We start from the raw sequence: 20,924 nt of genomic DNA, 5'->3' as shown, positions 1-20,924 counted from the left end.
TTGCTGGTAAACCCGTGTGTCTTATTAGTGGAGCTAATGTGGCTGTAATTAAGGAATTTAATTTAAGACGGCACTACGAGACAAAAGAAGAATGGTCCGTTTTGGGGGAAGAGGGTGTCTTGAGCCTCGCTTGATACACAGTACGTGGCAAAGGCAACCCATCCATTGTCTACCGCTTGTCCCTTTCAGGTAAGCCGGAGCTGGGTCAAAACACCGTTTTTAGGATCTCCTGTGGCACTCTTCACCTCCAAAACCCGTTCAGGGCTTAAATACCTGGGGACTCACCTTTGTTTGTCCAAGCTGAATTTCATTTCTGTGCAGCTTCGAGAAATCGTCCATTTTCAGGTTCCCTGTCAGCCTCGTTGGCGCAGTAGGCAGCGCGTCAGTCTCATAATCTGAAGGTCGTGAGTTCGAGCCTCACACGAGGCAGGTGTTTTGGTACAGAGTTGGTCCATCCATTTTGTACCTCTTCTACCCATTTCGAGGACGCTGGAGCCTTAGAACCACTCCTTTGTAGTGGATTTTCAGCCTCCTCCGATGCGAGATCTAGAACAGGGATCAATCCAAATCATTCTGCCATTGACCGTGGAAAGCCTTCCCATCTGTTTGATTTCAAGACTCACACGTGGCAGGCGATCCTCCCCTATGGATGTGTGCCGGCCCTCTGAAACCACTTCATCCAACTTTCACCACAATTCCTCTTTCTTTTCTCAGGTCAGAATTGCGGGGCACCACACGTTGGCTCCCAAATGACTCCTACCTGTTATTTCTTCTAGGACACTTTGTCCAGGTAGGGTTAGGAATGTCTTTGCATTGGAAGCAGATGAACAAGGGCTGATAATTGGTTATCAGCAGCTCCCGAGCTGAGTCTCTGGAGGTTGCCTGGAGTTCCTTTGCCAACAGGGTCCATGGAGAGGGATAATTTGAAGTCATTCTTGCCTGACTGTTAAGTTGGAACAAGAAGTCTATGCAAACCAAACTTGGGTTGGACATCGTATCTGCATTAAGTCAAGATGTTGTTGAGAGTAGACTTTGGAGAGTGGCGCGAATTCGACGAGACAATTGGCAGACTTGTAAGGGCTGGTGGCTGAGCGTTAGAACTGTCGCCTGCCACATGTGAATCACGAAATCAGAAGGTAGTGACTTGTAGCCTCACGCAAGCGATGTGCTTTGATGCGCAGTACGTGGCAGAGTTTGTGCATCCATTTTAAGCGTCTGGAGAGGAGAGTTTGGACAGTAGCGCGAATTCAGCGGGACAATTGGCGGACATGCAAGGGTTGTTAGCTCAGCGGTAGAATTGTCGCCTGCCATGCGCAAGTCTCGAAAACTGGCGGTGTTGAGCTCTATCCTCACGGGAGGCATGTTTTGATGCGCAGTTCGGCCACACATTTTTTGGATGTCCTGTCACACCCTTCACCTCCAAGACGGCAGCTCATCCTGGGCTTGAAGAACTGGCAACTCTGCTTCATTTGTTGACGGCTTCAAGGAATGGTCCGTTTTGGGGGAAGATGGTGTCTTGAGCCTCGCTTGATACACAGTACGTGGCAAAGGCAACCCATCCATTGTCTACCGCTTGTCCCTTTCAGGTAAGCCGGAGCTGGGTCAAAACACCGTTTTTAGGATCTCCTGTGGCACTCTTCACCTCCAAAACCCGTTCAGGGCTTAAATACCTGGGGACTCACCTTTGTTTGTCCAAGCTGAATTTCATTTCTGTGCAGCTTCGAGAAATCGTCCATTTTCAGGTTCCCTGTCAGCCTCGTTGGCGCAGTAGGCAGCGCGTCAGTCTCATAATCTGAAGGTCGTGAGTTCGAGCCTCACACGAGGCAGGTGTTTTGGTACAGAGTTGGTCCATCCATTTTGTACCTCTTCTACCCATTTCGAGGACGCTGGAGCCTTAGAACCACTCCTTTGTAGTGGATTTTCAGCCTCCTCCGATGCGAGATCTAGAACAGGGATCAATCCAAATCATTCTGCCATTGACCGTGGAAAGCCTTCCCATCTGTTTGATTTCAAGACTCACACGTGGCAGGCGATCCTCCCCTATGGATGTGTGCCGGCCCTCTGAAACCACTTCATCCAACTTTCACCACAATTCCTCTTTCTTTTCTCAGGTCAGAATTGCGGGGCACCACACGTTGGCTCCCAAATGACTCCTACCTGTTATTTCTTCTAGGACACTTTGTCCAGGTAGGGTTAGGAATGTCTTTGCATTGGAAGCGGATGAACAAGGGCTGATAATTGGTTATCAGCAGCTCCCGAGCTGAGTCTCTGGAGGTTGCCTGGAGTTCCTTTGCCAACAGGGTCCATGGAGAGGGATAATTTGAAGTCATTCTTGCCTGACTGTTAAGTTGGAACAAGAAGTCTATGCAAACCAAACTTGGGTTGGACATCGTATCTGCATTAAGTCAAGATGTTGTTGAGAGTAGACTTTGGAGAGTGGCGCGAATTCGACAAGACAATTGGCAGACTTGTAAGGGCTGGTGGCTGAGCGTTAGAACTGTCGCCTGCCACATGTGAATCACGAAATCAGAAGGTAGTGACTTGTAGCCTCACGCAAGCGATGTGCTTTGATGCGCAGTACGTGGCAGAGTTTGTGCATCCATTTTAAGCGTCTGGAGAGGAGAGTTTGGACAGTAGCGCGAATTCAGCGGGACAATTGGCGGCCATGCAAGGGTTGTTAGCTCAGCGGTAGAATTGTCGCCTGCCATGCGCAAGTCTCGAAAACTGGCGGTGTTGAGCTCTATCCTCACGGGAGGCATGTTTTGATGCGCAGTTCGGCCACACATTTTTTGGATGTCCTGTCACACCCTTCACCTCCAAGACGGCAGCTCATCCTGGGCTTGAAGAACTGGCAACTCTGCTTCATTTGTTGACGGCTTCAAGGAATGGTCCGTTTTGGGGGGAGATGGTGCCTTGAGGCTCTCTTGATACACAGTACGTGGCAAAGGCAACCCATCCATTGTCTACCGCTTGTCCCTTTCGGGTAAGGCGGAGGTGGGGCAAAACACAGTTTCCCTGACCGGGAATCGAACCCGGGCCGCGGCGGTGAGAGCGCCGAATCCTGACCACTAGACCATCAGGGAGCTGCCACAGAGGTGTCTTGATGAGTGACGCGTGGGTGTATCGGGCTACATTTTCCGCTGCGCCTCGAGAGGAGCGCTTGGGCAATGGCGCAAATTCGTTGAGAAAACTGCCACGTGTGTGAGCATTGGTGGTTCAGTGGTCGAATTCTCGCCTGCCACGCGGGAGACCCGGGTTCGATTCCCGGCCAATGCACGGTTACTTTATGTGTGGGGTCTTGGGGGGCATTAAGTTTGTTCTCGGTCACGGCCAGACGGCATCAAGATTTGGAACAAGAAGCCTGTGCAAACCAAACTTGGGTTGGACATCGTATCTGCATTAAGTCAAGATGTTGTTGAGAGGAGACTTTGGAGAGTGGCGCGAATTCGGCGGGACAATTGGCAGACTTAGAATTGTCGCCTGCCAGCGCCAGTGGGTGACTGAATATATGTTTACAGACATTGCTGGTAAACCCGTGTGTCTTATTAGTGGAGCTAATGTGGCTGTAATTAAGGAATTTAATTTAAGACGGCACTACGAGAAAAAAGAAGAATGGTCCGTTTTGGGGGAAGATGGTGTCTTGAGCCTCGCTTGATACACAGTACGTGGCAAAGGCAACCCATCCATTGTCTACCGCTTGTCCCTTTCAGGTAAGCCGGAGCTGGGTCAAAACACCGTTTTTAGGATCTCCTGTGGCACTCTTCACCTCCAAAACCCGTTCAGGGCTTAAATACCTGGGGACTCACCTTTGTTTGTCCAAGCTGAATTTCATTTCTGTGCAGCTTCGAGAAATCGTCCATTTTCAGGTTCCCTGTCAGCCTCGTTGGCGCAGTAGGCAGCGCGTCAGTCTCATAATCTGAAGGTCGTGAGTTCGAGCCTCACACGAGGCAGGTGTTTTGGTACAGAGTTGGTCCATCCATTTTGTACCTCTTCTACCCATTTCGAGGACGCTGGAGCCTTAGAACCACTCCTTTGTAGTGGATTTTCAGCCTCCTCCGATGCGAGATCTAGAACAGGGATCAATCCAAATCATTCTGCCATTGACCGTGGAAAGCCTTCCCATCTGTTTGATTTCAAGACTCACACGTGGCAGGCGATCCTCCCCTATGGATGTGTGCCGGCCCTCTGAAACCACTTCATCCAACTTTCACCACAATTCCTCTTTCTTTTCTCAGGTCAGAATTGCGGGGCACCACACGTTGGCTCCCAAATGACTCCTACCTGTTATTTCTTCTAGGACACTTTGTCCAGGTAGGGTTAGGAATGTCTTTGCATTGGAAGCAGATGAACAAGGGCTGATAATTGGTTATCAGCAGCTCCCGAGCTGAGTCTCTGGAGGTTGCCTGGAGTTCCTTTGCCAACAGGGTCCATGGAGAGGGATAATTTGAAGTCATTCTTGCCTGACTGTTAAGTTGGAACAAGAAGTCTATGCAAACCAAACTTGGGTTGGACATCGTATCTGCATTAAGTCAAGATGTTGTTGAGAGTAGACTTTGGAGAGTGGCGCGAATTCGACGAGACAATTGGCAGACTTGTAAGGGCTGGTGGCTGAGCGTTAGAACTGTCGCCTGCCACATGTGAATCACGAAATCAGAAGGTAGTGACTTGTAGCCTCACGCAAGCGATGTGCTTTGATGCGCAGTACGTGGCAGAGTTTGTGCATCCATTTTAAGCGTCTGGAGAGGAGAGTTTGGACAGTAGCGCGAATTCAGCGGGACAATTGGCGGACATGCAAGGGTTGTTAGCTCAGCGGTAGAATTGTCGCCTGCCATGCGCAAGTCTCGAAAACTGGCGGTGTTGAGCTCTATCCTCACGGGAGGCATGTTTTGATGCGCAGTTCGGCCACACATTTTTTGGATGTCCTGTCACACCCTTCACCTCCAAGACGGCAGCTCATCCTGGGCTTGAAGAACTGGCAACTCTGCTTCATTTGTTGACGGCTTCAAGGAATGGTCCGTTTTGGGGGGAGATGGTGCCTTGAGGCTCTCTTGATACACAGTACGTGGCAAAGGCAACCCATCCATTGTCTACCGCTTGTCCCTTTCGGGTAAGGCGGAGGTGGGGCAAAACACAGTTTCCCTGACCGGGAATCGAACCCGGGCCGCGGCGGTGAGAGCGCCGAATCCTGACCACTAGACCATCAGGGAGCTGCCACAGAGGTGTCTTGATGAGTGACGCGTGGGTGTATCGGGCTACATTTTCCGCTGCGCCTCGAGAGGAGCGCTTGGGCAATGGCGCGAATTCGTTGAGAAAACTGCCACGTGTGTGAGCATTGGTGGTTCAGTGGTAGAATTCTCGCCTGCCACGCGGGAGACCCGGGTTCGATTCCCGGCCAATGCACGGTTCCTTTATGCGTGGGGTCTTGGGGGGCATTAAGTTTGTTCTCGGTCACGGCCAGACGGCATCAAGATTTGGAACAAGAAGCCTGTGCAAACCAAACTTGGGTTGGACATCGTATCTGCATTAAGTCAAGATGTTGTTGAGAGGAGACTTTGGACAGTGGCGCGAATTCGGCGGGACAATTGGCAGACTTAGAATTGTCGCCTGCCAGCGCCAGTGGGTGACTGAATATATGTTTACAGACATTGCTGGTAAACCCGTGTGTCTTATTAGTGGAGCTAATGTGGCTGTAATTAAGGAATTTAATTTAAGACGGCACTACGAGACAAAAGAAGAATGGTCCGTTTTGGGGGAAGAGGGTGTCTTGAGCCTCGCTTGATACACAGTACGTGGCAAAGGCAACCCATCCATTGTCTACCGCTTGTCCCTTTCAGGTAAGCCGGAGCTGGGTCAAAACACCGTTTTTAGGATCTCCTGTGGCACTCTTCACCTCCAAAACCCGTTCAGGGCTTAAATACCTGGGGACTCACCTTTGTTTGTCCAAGCTGAATTTCATTTCTGTGCAGCTTCGAGAAATCGTCCATTTTCAGGTTCCCTGTCAGCCTCGTTGGCGCAGTAGGCAGCGCGTCAGTCTCATAATCTGAAGGTCGTGAGTTCGAGCCTCACACGAGGCAGGTGTTTTGGTACAGAGTTGGTCCATCCATTTTGTACCTCTTCTACCCATTTCGAGGACGCTGGAGCCTTAGAACCACTCCTTTGTAGTGGATTTTCAGCCTCCTCCGATGCGAGATCTAGAACAGGGATCAATCCAAATCATTCTGCCATTGACCGTGGAAAGCCTTCCCATCTGTTTGATTTCAAGACTCACACGTGGCAGGCGATCCTCCCCTATGGATGTGTGCCGGCCCTCTGAAACCACTTCATCCAACTTTCACCACAATTCCTCTTTCTTTTCTCAGGTCAGAATTGCAGGGCACCACACGTTGGCTCCCAAATGACTCCTACCTGTTATTTCTTCTAGGACACTTTGTCCAGGTAGGGTTAGGAATGTCTTTGCATTGGAAGCAGATGAACAAGGGCTGATAATTGGTTATCAGCAGCTCCCGAGCTGAGTCTCTGGAGGTTGCCTGGAGTTCCTTTGCCAACAGGGTCCATGGAGAGGGATAATTTGAAGTCATTCTTGCCTGACTGTTAAGTTGGAACAAGAAGTCTATGCAAACCAAACTTGGGTTGGACATCGTATCTGCATTAAGTCAAGATGTTGTTGAGAGTAGACTTTGGAGAGTGGCGCGAATTCGACGAGACAATTGGCAGACTTGTAAGGGCTGGTGGCTGAGCGTTAGAACTGTCGCCTGCCACATGTGAATCACGAAATCAGAAGGTAGTGACTTGTAGCCTCACGCAAGCGATGTGCTTTGATGCGCAGTACGTGGCAGAGTTTGTGCATCCATTTTAAGCGTCTGGAGAGGAGAGTTTGGACAGTAGCGCGAATTCAGCGGGACAATTGGCGGACATGCAAGGGTTGTTAGCTCAGCGGTAGAATTGTCGCCTGCCATGCGCAAGTCTCGAAAACTGGCGGTGTTGAGCTCTATCCTCACGGGAGGCATGTTTTGATGCGCAGTTCGGCCACACATTTTTTGGATGTCCTGTCACACCCTTCACCTCCAAGACGGCAGCTCATCCTGGGCTTGAAGAACTGGCAACTCTGCTTCATTTGTTGACGGCTTCAAGGAATGGTCCGTTTTGGGGGGAGATGGTGCCTTGAGGCTCTCTTGATACACAGTACGTGGCAAAGGCAACCCATCCATTGTCTACCGCTTGTCCCTTTCGGGTAAGGCGGAGGTGGGGCAAAACACAGTTTCCCTGACCGGGAATCGAACCCGGGCCGCGGCGGTGAGAGCGCCGAATCCTGACCACTAGACCATCAGGGAGCTGCCACAGAGGTGTCTTGATGAGTGACGCGTGGGTGTATCGGGCTACATTTTCCGCTGCGCCTCGAGAGGAGCGCTTGGGCAATGGCGCGAATTCGTTGAGAAAACTGCCACGTGTGTGAGCATTGGTGGTTCAGTGGTAGAATTCTCGCCTGCCACGCGGGAGACCCGGGTTCGATTCCCGGCCAATGCACGGTTCCTTTATGCGTGGGGTCTTGGGGGGCATTAAGTTTGTTCTCGGTCACGGCCAGACGGCATCAAGATTTGGAACAAGAAGCCTGTGCAAACCAAACTTGGGTTGGACATCGTATCTGCATTAAGTCAAGATGTTGTTGAGAGGAGACTTTGGACAGTGGCGCGAATTCGGCGGGACAATTGGCAGACTTAGAATTGTCGCCTGCCAGCGCCAGTGGGTGACTGAATATATGTTTACAGACATTGCTGGTAAACCCGTGTGTCTTATTAGTGGAGCTAATGTGGCTGTAATTAAGGAATTTAATTTAAGACGGCACTACGAGACAAAAGAAGAATGGTCCGTTTTGGGGGAAGAGGGTGTCTTGAGCCTCGCTTGATACACAGTACGTGGCAAAGGCAACCCATCCATTGTCTACCGCTTGTCCCTTTCAGGTAAGCCGGAGCTGGGTCAAAACACCGTTTTTAGGATCTCCTGTGGCACTCTTCACCTCCAAAACCCGTTCAGGGCTTAAATACCTGGGGACTCACCTTTGTTTGTCCAAGCTGAATTTCATTTTTGTGCAGCTTCGAGAAATCGTCCATTTTCAGGTTCCCTGTCAGCCTCGTTGGCGCAGTAGGCAGCGCGTCAGTCTCATAATCTGAAGGTCGTGAGTTCGAGCCTCACACGAGGCAGGTGTTTTGGTACAGAGTTGGTCCATCCATTTTGTACCTCTTCTACCCATTTCGAGGACGCTGGAGCCTTAGAACCACTCCTTTGTAGTGGATTTTCAGCCTCCTCCGATGCGAGATCTAGAACAGGGATCAATCCAAATCATTCTGCCATTGACCGTGGAAAGCCTTCCCATCTGTTTGATTTCAAGACTCACACGTGGCAGGCGATCCTCCCCTATGGATGTGTGCCGGCCCTCTGAAACCACTTCATCCAACTTTCACCACAATTCCTCTTTCTTTTCTCAGGTCAGAATTGCGGGGCACCACACGTTGGCTCCCAAATGACTCCTACCTGTTATTTCTTCTAGGACACTTTGTCCAGGTAGGGTTAGGAATGTCTTTGCATTGGAAGCAGATGAACAAGGGCTGATAATTGGTTATCAGCAGCTCCCGAGCTGAGTCTCTGGAGGTTGCCTGGAGTTCCTTTGCCAACAGGGTCCATGGAGAGGGATAATTTGAAGTCATTCTTGCCTGACTGTTAAGTTGGAACAAGAAGTCTATGCAAACCAAACTTGGGTTGGACATCGTATCTGCATTAAGTCAAGATGTTGTTGAGAGTAGACTTTGGAGAGTGGCGCGAATTCGACGAGACAATTGGCAGACTTGTAAGGGCTGGTGGCTGAGCGTTAGAACTGTCGCCTGCCACATGTGAATCACGAAATCAGAAGGTAGTGACTTGTAGCCTCACGCAAGCGATGTGCTTTGATGCGCAGTACGTGGCAGAGTTTGTGCATCCATTTTAAGCGTCTGGAGAGGAGAGTTTGGACAGTAGCGCGAATTCAGCGGGACAATTGGCGGACATGCAAGGGTTGTTAGCTCAGCGGTAGAATTGTCGCCTGCCATGCGCAAGTCTCGAAAACTGGCGGTGTTGAGCTCTATCCTCACGGGAGGCATGTTTTGATGCGCAGTTCGGCCACACATTTTTTGGATGTCCTGTCACACCCTTCACCTCCAAGACGGCAGCTCATCCTGGGCTTGAAGAACTGGCAACTCTGCTTCATTTGTTGACGGCTTCAAGGAATGGTCCGTTTTGGGGGGAGATGGTGCCTTGAGGCTCTCTTGATACACAGTACGTGGCAAAGGCAACCCATCCATTGTCTACCGCTTGTCCCTTTCGGGTAAGGCGGAGGTGGGGCAAAACACAGTTTCCCTGACCGGGAATCGAACCCGGGCCGCGGCGGTGAGAGCGCCGAATCCTGACCACTAGACCATCAGGGAGCTGCCACAGAGGTGTCTTGATGAGTGACGCGTGGGTGTATCGGGCTACATTTTCCGCTGCGCCTCGAGAGGAGCGCTTGGGCAATGGCGCGAATTCGTTGAGAAAACTGCCACGTGTGTGAGCATTGGTGGTTCAGTGGTAGAATTCTCGCCTGCCACGCGGGAGACCCGGGTTCGATTCCCGGCCAATGCACGGTTCCTTTATGCGTGGGGTCTTGGGGGGCATTAAGTTTGTTCTCGGTCACGGCCAGACGGCATCAAGATTTGGAACAAGAAGCCTGTGCAAACCAAACTTGGGTTGGACATCGTATCTGCATTAAGTCAAGATGTTGTTGAGAGGAGACTTTGGACAGTGGCGCGAATTCGGCGGGACAATTGGCAGACTTAGAATTGTCGCCTGCCAGCGCCAGTGGGTGACTGAATATATGTTTACAGACATTGCTGGTAAACCCGTGTGTCTTATTAGTGGAGCTAATGTGGCTGTAATTAAGGAATTTAATTTAAGACGGCACTACGAGACAAAAGAAGAATGGTCCGTTTTGGGGGAAGAGGGTGTCTTGAGCCTCGCTTGATACACAGTACGTGGCAAAGGCAACCCATCCATTGTCTACCGCTTGTCCCTTTCAGGTAAGCCGGAGCTGGGTCAAAACACCGTTTTTAGGATCTCCTGTGGCACTCTTCACCTCCAAAACCCGTTCAGGGCTTAAATACCTGGGGACTCACCTTTGTTTGTCCAAGCTGAATTTCATTTCTGTGCAGCTTCGAGAAATCGTCCATTTTCAGGTTCCCTGTCAGCCTCGTTGGCGCAGTAGGCAGCGCGTCAGTCTCATAATCTGAAGGTCGTGAGTTCGAGCCTCACACGAGGCAGGTGTTTTGGTACAGAGTTGGTCCATCCATTTTGTACCTCTTCTACCCATTTCGAGGACGCTGGAGCCTTAGAACCACTCCTTTGTAGTGGATTTTCAGCCTCCTCCGATGCGAGATCTAGAACAGGGATCAATCCAAATCATTCTGCCATTGACCGTGGAAAGCCTTCCCATCTGTTTGATTTCAAGACTCACACGTGGCAGGCGATCCTCCCCTATGGATGTGTGCCGGCCCTCTGAAACCACTTCATCCAACTTTCACCACAATTCCTCTTTCTTTTCTCAGGTCAGAATTGCAGGGCACCACACGTTGGCTCCCAAATGACTCCTACCTGTTATTTCTTCTAGGACACTTTGTCCAGGTAGGGTTAGGAATGTCTTTGCATTGGAAGCAGATGAACAAGGGCTGATAATTGGTTATCAGCAGCTCCCGAGCTGAGTCTCTGGAGGTTGCCTGGAGTTCCTTTGCCAACAGGGTCCATGGAGAGGGATAATTTGAAGTCATTCTTGCCTGACTGTTAAGTTGGAACAAGAAGTCTATGCAAACCAAACTTGGGTTGGACATCGTATCTGCATTAAGTCAAGATGTTGTTGAGAGTAGACTTTGGAGAGTGGCGCGAATTCGACGAGACAATTGGCAGACTTGTAAGGGCTGGTGGCTGAGCGTTAGAACTGTCGCCTGCCACATGTGAATCACGAAATCAGAAGGTAGTGACTTGTAGCCTCACGCAAGCGATGTGCTTTGATGCGCAGTACGTGGCAGAGTTTGTGCATCCATTTTAAGCGTCTGGAGAGGAGAGTTTGGACAGTAGCGCGAATTCAGCGGGACAATTGGCGGACATGCAAGGGTTGTTAGCTCAGCGGTAGAATTGTCGCCTGCCATGCGCAAGTCTCGAAAACTGGCGGTGTTGAGCTCTATCCTCACGGGAGGCATGTTTTGATGCGCAGTTCGGCCACACATTTTTTGGATGTCCTGTCACACCCTTCACCTCCAAGACGGCAGCTCATCCTGGGCTTGAAGAACTGGCAACTCTGCTTCATTTGTTGACGGCTTCAAGGAATGGTCCGTTTTGGGGGGAGATGGTGCCTTGAGGCTCTCTTGATACACAGTACGTGGCAAAGGCAACCCATCCATTGTCTACCGCTTGTCCCTTTCGGGTAAGGCGGAGGTGGGGCAAAACACAGTTTCCCTGACCGGGAATCGAACCCGGGCCGCGGCGGTGAGAGCGCCGAATCCTGACCACTAGACCATCAGGGAGCTGCCACAGAGGTGTCTTGATGAGTGACGCGTGGGTGTATCGGGCTACATTTTCCGCTGCGCCTCGAGAGGAGCGCTTGGGCAATGGCGCGAATTCGTTGAGAAAACTGCCACGTGTGTGAGCATTGGTGGTTCAGTGGTAGAATTCTCGCCTGCCACGCGGGAGACCCGGGTTCGATTCCCGGCCAATGCACGGTTCCTTTATGCGTGGGGTCTTGGGGGGCATTAAGTTTGTTCTCGGTCACGGCCAGACGGCATCAAGATTTGGAACAAGAAGCCTGTGCAAACCAAACTTGGGTTGGACATCGTATCTGCATTAAGTCAAGATGTTGTTGAGAGGAGACTTTGGACAGTGGCGCGAATTCGGCGGGACAATTGGCAGACTTAGAATTGTCGCCTGCCAGCGCCAGTGGGTGACTGAATATATGTTTACAGACATTGCTGGTAAACCCGTGTGTCTTATTAGTGGAGCTAATGTGGCTGTAATTAAGGAATTTAATTTAAGACGGCACTACGAGACAAAAGAAGAATGGTCCGTTTTGGGGGAAGAGGGTGTCTTGAGCCTCGCTTGATACACAGTACGTGGCAAAGGCAACCCATCCATTGTCTACCGCTTGTCCCTTTCAGGTAAGCCGGAGCTGGGTCAAAACACCGTTTTTAGGATCTCCTGTGGCACTCTTCACCTCCAAAACCCGTTCAGGGCTTAAATACCTGGGGACTCACCTTTGTTTGTCCAAGCTGAATTTCATTTTTGTGCAGCTTCGAGAAATCGTCCATTTTCAGGTTCCCTGTCAGCCTCGTTGGCGCAGTAGGCAGCGCGTCAGTCTCATAATCTGAAGGTCGTGAGTTCGAGCCTCACACGAGGCAGGTGTTTTGGTACAGAGTTGGTCCATCCATTTTGTACCTCTTCTACCCATTTCGAGGACGCTGGAGCCTTAGAACCACTCCTTTGTAGTGGATTTTCAGCCTCCTCCGATGCGAGATCTAGAACAGGGATCAATCCAAATCATTCTGCCATTGACCGTGGAAAGCCTTCCCATCTGTTTGATTTCAAGACTCACACGTGGCAGGCGATCCTCCCCTATGGATGTGTGCCGGCCCTCTGAAACCACTTCATCCAACTTTCACCACAATTCCTCTTTCTTTTCTCAGGTCAGAATTGCGGGGCACCACACGTTGGCTCCCAAATGACTCCTACCTGTTATTTCTTCTAGGACACTTTGTCCAGGTAGGGTTAGGAATGTCTTTGCATTGGAAGCAGATGAACAAGGGCTGATAATTGGTTATCAGCAGCTCCCGAGCTGAGTCTCTGGAGGTTGCCTGGAGTTCCTTTGCCAACAGGGTCCATGGAGAGGGATAATTTGAAGTCATTCTTGCCTGACTGTTAAGTTGGAACAAGAAGTCTATGCAAACCAAACTTGGGTTGGACATCGTATCTGCATTAAGTCAAGATGTTGTTGAGAGTAGACTTTGGAGAGTGGCGCGAATTCGACGAGACAATTGGCAGACTTGTAAGGGCTGGTGGCTGAGCGTTAGAACTGTCGCCTGCCACATGTGAATCACGAAATCAGAAGGTAGTGACTTGTAGCCTCACGCAAGCGATGTGCTTTGATGCGCAGTACGTGGCAGAGTTTGTGCATCCATTTTAAGCGTCTGGAGAGGAGAGTTTGGACAGTAGCGCGAATTCAGCGGGACAATTGGCGGACATGCAAGGGTTGTTAGCTCAGCGGTAGAATTGTCGCCTGCCATGCGCAAGTCTCGAAAACTGGCGGTGTTGAGCTCTATCCTCACGGGAGGCATGTTTTGATGCGCAGTTCGGCCACACATTTTTTGGATGTCCTGTCACACCCTTCACCTCCAAGACGGCAGCTCATCCTGGGCTTGAAGAACTGGCAACTCTGCTTCATTTGTTGACGGCTTCAAGGAATGGTCCGTTTTGGGGGGAGATGGTGCCTTGAGGCTCTCTTGATACACAGTACGTGGCAAAGGCAACCCATCCATTGTCTACCGCTTGTCCCTTTCGGGTAAGGCGGAGGTGGGGCAAAACACAGTTTCCCTGACCGGGAATCGAACCCGGGCCGCGGCGGTGAGAGCGCCGAATCCTGACCACTAGACCATCAGGGAGCTTCCACAGAGGTGTCTTGATGAGTGACGCGTGGGTGTATCGGGCTACATTTTCCGCTGCGCCTCGAGAGGAGCGCTTGGGCAATGGCGCGAATTCGTTGAGAAAACTGCCACGTGTGTGAGCATTGGTGGTTCAGTGGTAGAATTCTCGCCTGCCACGCGGGAGACCCGGGTTCGATTCCCGGCCAATGCACGGTTCCTTTATGCGTGGGGTCTTGGGGGGCATTAAGTTTGTTCTCGGTCACGGCCAGACGGCATCAAGATTTGGAACAAGAAGCCTGTGCAAACCAAACTTGGGTTGGACATCGTATCTGCATTAAGTCAAGATGTTGTTGAGAGGAGACTTTGGACAGTGGCGCGAATTCGGCGGGACAATTGGCAGACTTAGAATTGTCGCCTGCCAGCGCCAGTGGGTGACTGAATATATGTTTACAGACATTGCTGGTAAACCCGTGTGTCTTATTAGTGGAGCTAATGTGGCTGTAATTAAGGAATTTAATTTAAGACGGCACTACGAGACAAAAGAAGAATGGTCCGTTTTGGGGGAAGAGGGTGTCTTGAGCCTCGCTTGATACACAGTACGTGGCAAAGGCAACCCATCCATTGTCTACCGCTTGTCCCTTTCAGGTAAGCCGGAGCTGGGTCAAAACACCGTTTTTAGGATCTCCTGTGGCACTCTTCACCTCCAAAACCCGTTCAGGGCTTAAATACCTGGGGACTCACCTTTGTTTGTCCAAGCTGAATTTCATTTTTGTGCAGCTTCGAGAAATCGTCCATTTTCAGGTTCCCTGTCAGCCTCGTTGGCGCAGTAGGCAGCGCGTCAGTCTCATAATCTGAAGGTCGTGAGTTCGAGCCTCACACGAGGCAGGTGTTTTGGTACAGAGTTGGTCCATCCATTTTGTACCTCTTCTACCCATTTCGAGGACGCTGGAGCCTTAGAACCACTCCTTTGTAGTGGATTTTCAGCCTCCTCCGATGCGAGATCTAGAACAGGGATCAATCCAAATCATTCTGCCATTGACCGTGGAAAGCCTTCCCATCTGTTTGATTTCAAGACTCACACGTGGCAGGCGATCCTCCCCTATGGATGTGTGCCGGCCCTCTGAAACCACTTCATCCAACTTTCACCACAATTCCTCTTTCTTTTCTCAGGTCAGAATTGCGGGGCACCACACGTTGGCTCCCAAATGACTCCTACCTGTTATTTCTTCTAGGACACTTTGTCCAGGTAGGGTTAGGAATGTCTTTGCATTGGAAGCAGATGAACAAGGGCTGATAATTGGTTATCAGCAGCTCCCGAGCTGAGTCTCTGGAGGTTGCCTGGAGTTCCTTTGCCAACAGGGTCCATGGAGAGGGATAATTTGAAGTCATTCTTGCCTGACTGTTAAGTTGGAACAAGAAGTCTATGCAAACCAAACTTGGGTTGGACATCGTATCTGCATTAAGTCAAGATGTTGTTGAGAGTAGACTTTGGAGAGTGGCGCGAATTCGACGAGACAATTGGCAGACTTGTAAGGGCTGGTGGCTGAGCGTTAGAACTGTCGCCTGCCACATGTGAATCACGAAATCAGAAGGTAGTGACTTGTAGCCTCACGCAAGCGATGTGCTTTGATGCGCAGTACGTGGCAGAGTTTGTGCATCCATTTTAAGCGTCTGGAGAGGAGAGTTTGGACAGTAGCGCGAATTCAGCGGGACAATTGGCGGACATGCAAGGGTTGTTAGCTCAGCGGTAGAATTGTCGCCTGCCATGCGCAAGTCTCGAAAACTGGCGGTGTTGAGCTCTATCCTCACGGGAGGCATGTTTTGATGCGCAGTTCGGCCACACATTTTTTGGATGTCCTGTCACACCCTTCACCTCCAAGACGGCAGCTCATCCTGGGCTTGAAGAACTGGCAACTCTGCTTCATTTGTTGACGGCTTCAAGGAATGGTCCGTTTTGGGGGGAGATGGTGCCTTGAGGCTCTCTTGATACACAGTACGTGGCAAAGGCAACCCATCCATTGTCTACCGCTTGTCCCTTTCGGGTAAGGCGGAGGTGGGGCAAAACACAGTTTCCCTGACCGGGAATCGAACCCGGGCCGCGGCGGTGAGAGCGCCGAATCCTGACCACTAGACCATCAGGGAGCTTCCACAGAGGTGTCTTGATGAGTGACGCGTGGGTGTATCGGGCTACATTTTCCGCTGCGCCTCGAGAGGAGCGCTTGGGCAATGGCGCGAATTCGTTGAGAAAACTGCCACGTGTGTGAGCATTGGTGGTTCAGTGGTAGAATTCTCGCCTGCCACGCGGGAGACCCGGGTTCGATTCCCGGCCAATGCACGGTTCCTTTATGCGTGGGGTCTTGGGGGGCATTAAGTTTGTTCTCGGTCACGGCCAGACGGCATCAAGATTTGGAACAAGAAGCCTGTGCAAACCAAACTTGGGTTGGACATCGTATCTGCATTAAGTCAAGATGTTGTTGAGAGGAGACTTTGGACAGTGGCGCGAATTCGGCGGGACAATTGGCAGACTTAGAATTGTCGCCTGCCAGCGCCAGTGGGTGACTGAATATATGTTTACAGACATTGCTGGTAAACCCGTGTGTCTTATTAGTGGAGCTAATGTGGCTGTAATTAAGGAATTTAATTTAAGACGGCACTACGAGACAAAAGAAGAATGGTCCGTTTTGGGGGAAGAGGGTGTCTTGAGCCTCGCTTGATACACAGTACGTGGCAAAGGCAACCCATCCATTGTCTACCGCTTGTCCCTTTCAGGTAAGCCGGAGCTGGGTCAAAACACCGTTTTTAGGATCTCCTGTGGCACTCTTCACCTCCAAAACCCGTTCAGGGCTTAAATACCTGGGGACTCACCTTTGTTTGTCCAAGCTGAATTTCATTTCTGTGCAGCTTCGAGAAATCGTCCATTTTCAGGTTCCCTGTCAGCCTCGTTGGCGCAGTAGGCAGCGCGTCAGTCTCATAATCTGAAGGTCGTGAGTTCGAGCCTCACACGAGGCAGGTGTTTTGGTACAGAGTTGGTCCATCCATTTTGTACCTCTTCTACCCATTTCGAGGACGCTGGAGCCTTAGAACCACTCCTTTGTAGTGGATTTTCAGCCTCCTCCGATGCGAGATCTAGAACAGGGATCAATCCAAATCATTCTGCCATTGACCGTGGAAAGCCTTCCCATCTGTTTGATTTCAAGACTCACACGTGGCAGGCGATCCTCCCCTATGGATGTGTGCCGGCCCTCTGAAACCACTTCATCCAACTTTCACCACAATTCCTCTTTCTTTTCTCAGGTCAGAATTGCGGGGCACCACACGTTGGCTCCCAAATGACTCCTACCTGTTATTTCTTCTAGGACACTTTGTCCAGGTAGGGTTAGGAATGTCTTTGCATTGGAAGCAGATGAACAAGGGCTGATAATTGGTTATCAGCAGCTCCCGAGCTGAGTCTCTGGAGGTTGCCTGGAGTTCCTTTGCCAACAGGGTCCATGGAGAGGGATAATTTGAAGTCATTCTTGCCTGACTGTTAAGTTGGAACAAGAAGTCTATGCAAACCAAACTTGGGTTGGACATCGTATCTGCATTAAGTCAAGATGTTGTTGAGAGTAGACTTTGGAGAGTGGCGCGAATTCGACGAGACAATTGGCAGACTTGTAAGGGCTGGTGGCTGAGCGTTAGAACTGTCGCCTGCCACATGTGAATCACGAAATCAGAAGGTAGTGACTTGTAGCCTCACGCAAGCGATGTGCTTTGATGCGCAGTACGTGGCAGAGTTTGTGCATCCATTTTAAGCGTCTGGAGAGGAGAGTTTGGACAGTAGCGCGAATTCAGCGGGACAATTGGCGGACATGCAAGGGTTGTTAGCTCAGCGGTAGAATTGTCGCCTGCCATGCGCAAGTCTCGAAAACTGGCGGTGTTGAGCTCTATCCTCACGGGAGGCATGTTTTGATGCGCAGTTCGGCCACACATTTTTTGGATGTCCTGTCACACCCTTCACCTCCAAGACGGCAGCTCATCCTGGGCTTGAAGAACTGGCAACTCTGCTTCATTTGTTGACGGCTTCAAGGAATGGTCCGTTTTGGGGGAAGATGGTGTCTTGAGCCTCGCTTGATACACAGTACGTGGCAAAGGCAACCCATCCATTGTCTACCGCTTGTCCCTTTCAGGTAAGCCGGAGCTGGGTCAAAACACCGTTTTTAGGATCTCCTGTGGCACTCTTCACCTCCAAAACCCGTTCAGGGCTTAAATACCTGGGGACTCACCTTTGTTTGTCCAAGCTGAATTTCATTTCTGTGCAGCTTCGAGAAATCGTCCATTTTCAGGTTCCCTGTCAGCCTCGTTGGCGCAGTAGGCAGCGCGTCAGTCTCATAATCTGAAGGTCGTGAGTTCGAGCCTCACACGAGGCAGGTGTTTTGGTACAGAGTTGGTCCATCCATTTTGTACCTCTTCTACCCATTTCGAGGACGCTGGAGCCTTAGAACCACTCCTTTGTAGTGGATTTTCAGCCTCCTCCGATGCGAGATCTAGAACAGGGATCAATCCAAATCATTCTGCCATTGACCGTGGAAAGCCTTCCCATCTGTTTGATTTCAAGACTCACACGTGGCAGGCGATCCTCCCCTATGGATGTGTGCCGGCCCTCTGAAACCACTTCATCCAACTTTCACCACAATTCCTCTTTCTTTTCTCAGGTCAGAATTGCGGGGCACCACACGTTGGCTCCCAAATGACTCCTACCTGTTATTTCTTCTAGGACACTTTGTCCAGGTAGGGTTAGGAATGTCTTTGCATTGGAAGCGGATGAACAAGGGCTGATAATTGGTTATCAGCAGCTCCCGAGCTGAGTCTCTGGAGGTTGCCTGGAGTTCCTTTGCCAACAGGGTCCATGGAGAGGGATAATTTGAAGTCATTCTTGCCTGACTGTTAAGTTGGAACAAGAAGTCTATGCAAACCAAACTTGGGTTGGACATCGTATCTGCATTAAGTCAAGATGTTGTTGAGAGTAGACTTTGGAGAGTGGCGCGAATTCGACAAGACAATTGGCAGACTTGTAAGGGCTGGTGGCTGAGCGTTAGAACTGTCGCCTGCCACATGTGAATCACGAAATCAGAAGGTAGTGACTTGTAGCCTCACGCAAGCGATGTGCTTTGATGCGCAGTACGTGGCAGAGTTTGTGCATCCATTTTAAGCGTCTGGAGAGGAGAGTTTGGACAGTAGCGCGAATTCAGCGGGACAATTGGCGGCCATGCAAGGGTTGTTAGCTCAGCGGTAGAATTGTCGCCTGCCATGCGCAAGTCTCGAAAACTGGCGGTGTTGAGCTCTATCCTCACGGGAGGCATGTTTTGATGCGCAGTTCGGCCACACATTTTTTGGATGTCCTGTCACACCCTTCACCTCCAAGACGGCAGCTCATCCTGGGCTTGAAGAACTGGCAACTCTGCTTCATTTGTTGACGGCTTCAAGGAATGGTCCGTTTTGGGGGGAGATGGTGCCTTGAGGCTCTCTTGATACACAGTACGTGGCAAAGGCAACCCATCCATTGTCTACCGCTTGTCCCTTTCGGGTAAGGCGGAGGTGGGGCAAAACACAGTTTCCCTGACCGGGAATCGAACCCGGGCCGCGGCGGTGAGAGCGCCGAATCCTGACCACTAGACCATCAGGGAGCTGCCACAGAGGTGTCTTGATGAGTGACGCGTGGGTGTATCGGGCTACATTTTCCGCTGCGCCTCGAGAGGAGCGCTTGGGCAATGGCGCAAATTCGTTGAGAAAACTGCCACGTGTGTGAGCATTGGTGGTTCAGTGGTCGAATTCTCGCCTGCCACGCGGGAGACCCGGGTTCGATTCCCGGCCAATGCACGGTTACTTTATGTGTGGGGTCTTGGGGGGCATTAAGTTTGTTCTCGGTCACGGCCAGACGGCATCAAGATTTGGAACAAGAAGCCTGTGCAAACCAAACTTGGGTTGGACATCGTATCTGCATTAAGTCAAGATGTTGTTGAGAGGAGACTTTGGAGAGTGGCGCGAATTCGGCGGGACAATTGGCAGACTTAGAATTGTCGCCTGCCAGCGCCAGTGGGTGACTGAATATATGTTTACAGACATTGCTGGTAAACCCGTGTGTCTTATTAGTGGAGCTAATGTGGCTGTAATTAAGGAATTTAATTTAAGACGGCACTACGAGAAAAAAGAAGAATGGTCCGTTTTGGGGGAAGATGGTGTCTTGAGCCTCGCTTGATACACAGTACGTGGCAAAGGCAACCCATCCATTGTCTACCGCTTGTCCCTTTCAGGTAAGCCGGAGCTGGGTCAAAACACCGTTTTTAGGATCTCCTGTGGCACTCTTCACCTCCAAAACCCGTTCAGGGCTTAAATACCTGGGGACTCACCTTTGTTTGTCCAAGCTGAATTTCATTTCTGTGCAGCTTCGAGAAATCGTCCATTTTCAGGTTCCCTGTCAGCCTCGTTGGCGCAGTAGGCAGCGCGTCAGTCTCATAATCTGAAGGTCGTGAGTTCGAGCCTCACACGAGGCAGGTGTTTTGGTACAGAGTTGGTCCATCCATTTTGTACCTCTTCTACCCATTTCGAGGACGCTGGAGCCTTAGAACCACTCCTTTGTAGTGGATTTTCAGCCTCCTCCGATGCGAGATCTAGAACAGGGATCAATCCAAATCATTCTGCCATTGACCGTGGAAAGCCTTCCCATCTGTTTGATTTCAAGACTCACACGTGGCAGGCGATCCTCCCCTATGGATGTGTGCCGGCCCTCTGAAACCACTTCATCCAACCACAATTCCTCTTTCTTTTCTCAGGTCAGAATTGCGGGGCACCACACGTTGGCTCCCAAATGACTCCTACCTGTTATTTCTTCTAGGACACTTTGTCCAGGTAGGGTTAGGAATGTCTTTGCATTGGACTCACACGTGGCAGGCGATCCTCCCCTATGGATGGGTTAGGGTTAGGGAATAAGAAGACAGTGGAAGTAAGACTCAACACAAGAAAGAGACAAGAGGCCACCAAACTAAAACACAGACTAAGACACACGAGCTTGACACAGACAAAAGCATAAACAGACATGAAGACAAGACTGGCTTTAACACTAGAGTGTTTTCACAAGTGTTCCATCCACTTGTGGCACGCTGAAGAAGAACTACACTTAAAATAAATATGGAACTGAAAACAAAAGAATACATAATGTAAACATATCATCAAATAATCCAGGACTCACAAGCAATGATATGA

The 20,924-nt window shown here is 50.6% G+C and overlaps 27 non-coding genes across 27 annotated transcripts; 19 read left to right on the top strand and 8 right to left on the bottom strand.

Moving 5' to 3' along the window:
* Positions 1-356: 356 nt before the first annotated feature.
* On the top strand, positions 357-429 carry trnam-cau (transfer RNA methionine (anticodon CAU)). Its single transcript has one exon. It is a non-coding gene; the product is annotated as a tRNA-Met (tRNA).
* Positions 430-1,753: 1,324 nt separating this feature from the next.
* Positions 1,754-1,826, top strand: trnam-cau (transfer RNA methionine (anticodon CAU)). Its single transcript has one exon. It is a non-coding gene; the product is annotated as a tRNA-Met (tRNA).
* A 1,185-nt stretch (positions 1,827-3,011) lies between these two features.
* trnae-cuc (transfer RNA glutamic acid (anticodon CUC)) lies at positions 3,012-3,083 on the bottom strand. The gene has a single exon. It is a non-coding gene; the product is annotated as a tRNA-Glu (tRNA).
* A 122-nt stretch (positions 3,084-3,205) lies between these two features.
* Positions 3,206-3,276, top strand: trnag-gcc (transfer RNA glycine (anticodon GCC)). The gene has a single exon. It is a non-coding gene; the product is annotated as a tRNA-Gly (tRNA).
* A 601-nt stretch (positions 3,277-3,877) lies between these two features.
* Positions 3,878-3,950, top strand: trnam-cau (transfer RNA methionine (anticodon CAU)). The gene has a single exon. It is a non-coding gene; the product is annotated as a tRNA-Met (tRNA).
* A 1,185-nt stretch (positions 3,951-5,135) lies between these two features.
* Positions 5,136-5,207, bottom strand: trnae-cuc (transfer RNA glutamic acid (anticodon CUC)). Its single transcript has one exon. It is a non-coding gene; the product is annotated as a tRNA-Glu (tRNA).
* A 122-nt stretch (positions 5,208-5,329) lies between these two features.
* On the top strand, positions 5,330-5,400 carry trnag-gcc (transfer RNA glycine (anticodon GCC)). The gene has a single exon. It is a non-coding gene; the product is annotated as a tRNA-Gly (tRNA).
* Positions 5,401-6,001: 601 nt separating this feature from the next.
* On the top strand, positions 6,002-6,074 carry trnam-cau (transfer RNA methionine (anticodon CAU)). The gene has a single exon. It is a non-coding gene; the product is annotated as a tRNA-Met (tRNA).
* A 1,185-nt stretch (positions 6,075-7,259) lies between these two features.
* trnae-cuc (transfer RNA glutamic acid (anticodon CUC)) lies at positions 7,260-7,331 on the bottom strand. The gene has a single exon. It is a non-coding gene; the product is annotated as a tRNA-Glu (tRNA).
* Positions 7,332-7,453: 122 nt separating this feature from the next.
* On the top strand, positions 7,454-7,524 carry trnag-gcc (transfer RNA glycine (anticodon GCC)). Its single transcript has one exon. It is a non-coding gene; the product is annotated as a tRNA-Gly (tRNA).
* Positions 7,525-8,125: 601 nt separating this feature from the next.
* On the top strand, positions 8,126-8,198 carry trnam-cau (transfer RNA methionine (anticodon CAU)). The gene has a single exon. It is a non-coding gene; the product is annotated as a tRNA-Met (tRNA).
* Positions 8,199-9,383: 1,185 nt separating this feature from the next.
* trnae-cuc (transfer RNA glutamic acid (anticodon CUC)) lies at positions 9,384-9,455 on the bottom strand. The gene has a single exon. It is a non-coding gene; the product is annotated as a tRNA-Glu (tRNA).
* Positions 9,456-9,577: 122 nt separating this feature from the next.
* Positions 9,578-9,648, top strand: trnag-gcc (transfer RNA glycine (anticodon GCC)). Its single transcript has one exon. It is a non-coding gene; the product is annotated as a tRNA-Gly (tRNA).
* A 601-nt stretch (positions 9,649-10,249) lies between these two features.
* Positions 10,250-10,322, top strand: trnam-cau (transfer RNA methionine (anticodon CAU)). The gene has a single exon. It is a non-coding gene; the product is annotated as a tRNA-Met (tRNA).
* A 1,185-nt stretch (positions 10,323-11,507) lies between these two features.
* Positions 11,508-11,579, bottom strand: trnae-cuc (transfer RNA glutamic acid (anticodon CUC)). The gene has a single exon. It is a non-coding gene; the product is annotated as a tRNA-Glu (tRNA).
* A 122-nt stretch (positions 11,580-11,701) lies between these two features.
* Positions 11,702-11,772, top strand: trnag-gcc (transfer RNA glycine (anticodon GCC)). The gene has a single exon. It is a non-coding gene; the product is annotated as a tRNA-Gly (tRNA).
* A 601-nt stretch (positions 11,773-12,373) lies between these two features.
* On the top strand, positions 12,374-12,446 carry trnam-cau (transfer RNA methionine (anticodon CAU)). Its single transcript has one exon. It is a non-coding gene; the product is annotated as a tRNA-Met (tRNA).
* Positions 12,447-13,631: 1,185 nt separating this feature from the next.
* On the bottom strand, positions 13,632-13,703 carry trnae-cuc (transfer RNA glutamic acid (anticodon CUC)). Its single transcript has one exon. It is a non-coding gene; the product is annotated as a tRNA-Glu (tRNA).
* Positions 13,704-13,825: 122 nt separating this feature from the next.
* Positions 13,826-13,896, top strand: trnag-gcc (transfer RNA glycine (anticodon GCC)). The gene has a single exon. It is a non-coding gene; the product is annotated as a tRNA-Gly (tRNA).
* Positions 13,897-14,497: 601 nt separating this feature from the next.
* trnam-cau (transfer RNA methionine (anticodon CAU)) lies at positions 14,498-14,570 on the top strand. The gene has a single exon. It is a non-coding gene; the product is annotated as a tRNA-Met (tRNA).
* Positions 14,571-15,755: 1,185 nt separating this feature from the next.
* On the bottom strand, positions 15,756-15,827 carry trnae-cuc (transfer RNA glutamic acid (anticodon CUC)). Its single transcript has one exon. It is a non-coding gene; the product is annotated as a tRNA-Glu (tRNA).
* A 122-nt stretch (positions 15,828-15,949) lies between these two features.
* On the top strand, positions 15,950-16,020 carry trnag-gcc (transfer RNA glycine (anticodon GCC)). Its single transcript has one exon. It is a non-coding gene; the product is annotated as a tRNA-Gly (tRNA).
* Positions 16,021-16,621: 601 nt separating this feature from the next.
* Positions 16,622-16,694, top strand: trnam-cau (transfer RNA methionine (anticodon CAU)). Its single transcript has one exon. It is a non-coding gene; the product is annotated as a tRNA-Met (tRNA).
* Positions 16,695-18,018: 1,324 nt separating this feature from the next.
* trnam-cau (transfer RNA methionine (anticodon CAU)) lies at positions 18,019-18,091 on the top strand. The gene has a single exon. It is a non-coding gene; the product is annotated as a tRNA-Met (tRNA).
* A 1,185-nt stretch (positions 18,092-19,276) lies between these two features.
* On the bottom strand, positions 19,277-19,348 carry trnae-cuc (transfer RNA glutamic acid (anticodon CUC)). Its single transcript has one exon. It is a non-coding gene; the product is annotated as a tRNA-Glu (tRNA).
* Positions 19,349-19,470: 122 nt separating this feature from the next.
* trnag-gcc (transfer RNA glycine (anticodon GCC)) lies at positions 19,471-19,541 on the top strand. The gene has a single exon. It is a non-coding gene; the product is annotated as a tRNA-Gly (tRNA).
* A 601-nt stretch (positions 19,542-20,142) lies between these two features.
* trnam-cau (transfer RNA methionine (anticodon CAU)) lies at positions 20,143-20,215 on the top strand. Its single transcript has one exon. It is a non-coding gene; the product is annotated as a tRNA-Met (tRNA).
* Positions 20,216-20,924: the final 709 nt, after the last annotated feature.

The sequence above is a fragment of the Rhamphochromis longiceps genome, linkage group LG23, assembly GCF_057381845.1.
Source record: "Rhamphochromis longiceps isolate RC_006_pf linkage group LG23, R_longiceps_female_GT1.1, whole genome shotgun sequence".
NCBI classification, from domain to species: domain Eukaryota; kingdom Metazoa; phylum Chordata; class Actinopteri; order Cichliformes; family Cichlidae; genus Rhamphochromis; species Rhamphochromis longiceps.
The sequence above is the reverse complement of the archived record's forward strand: the minus strand, read 5'-3'. Positions and strand labels throughout refer to the sequence as shown.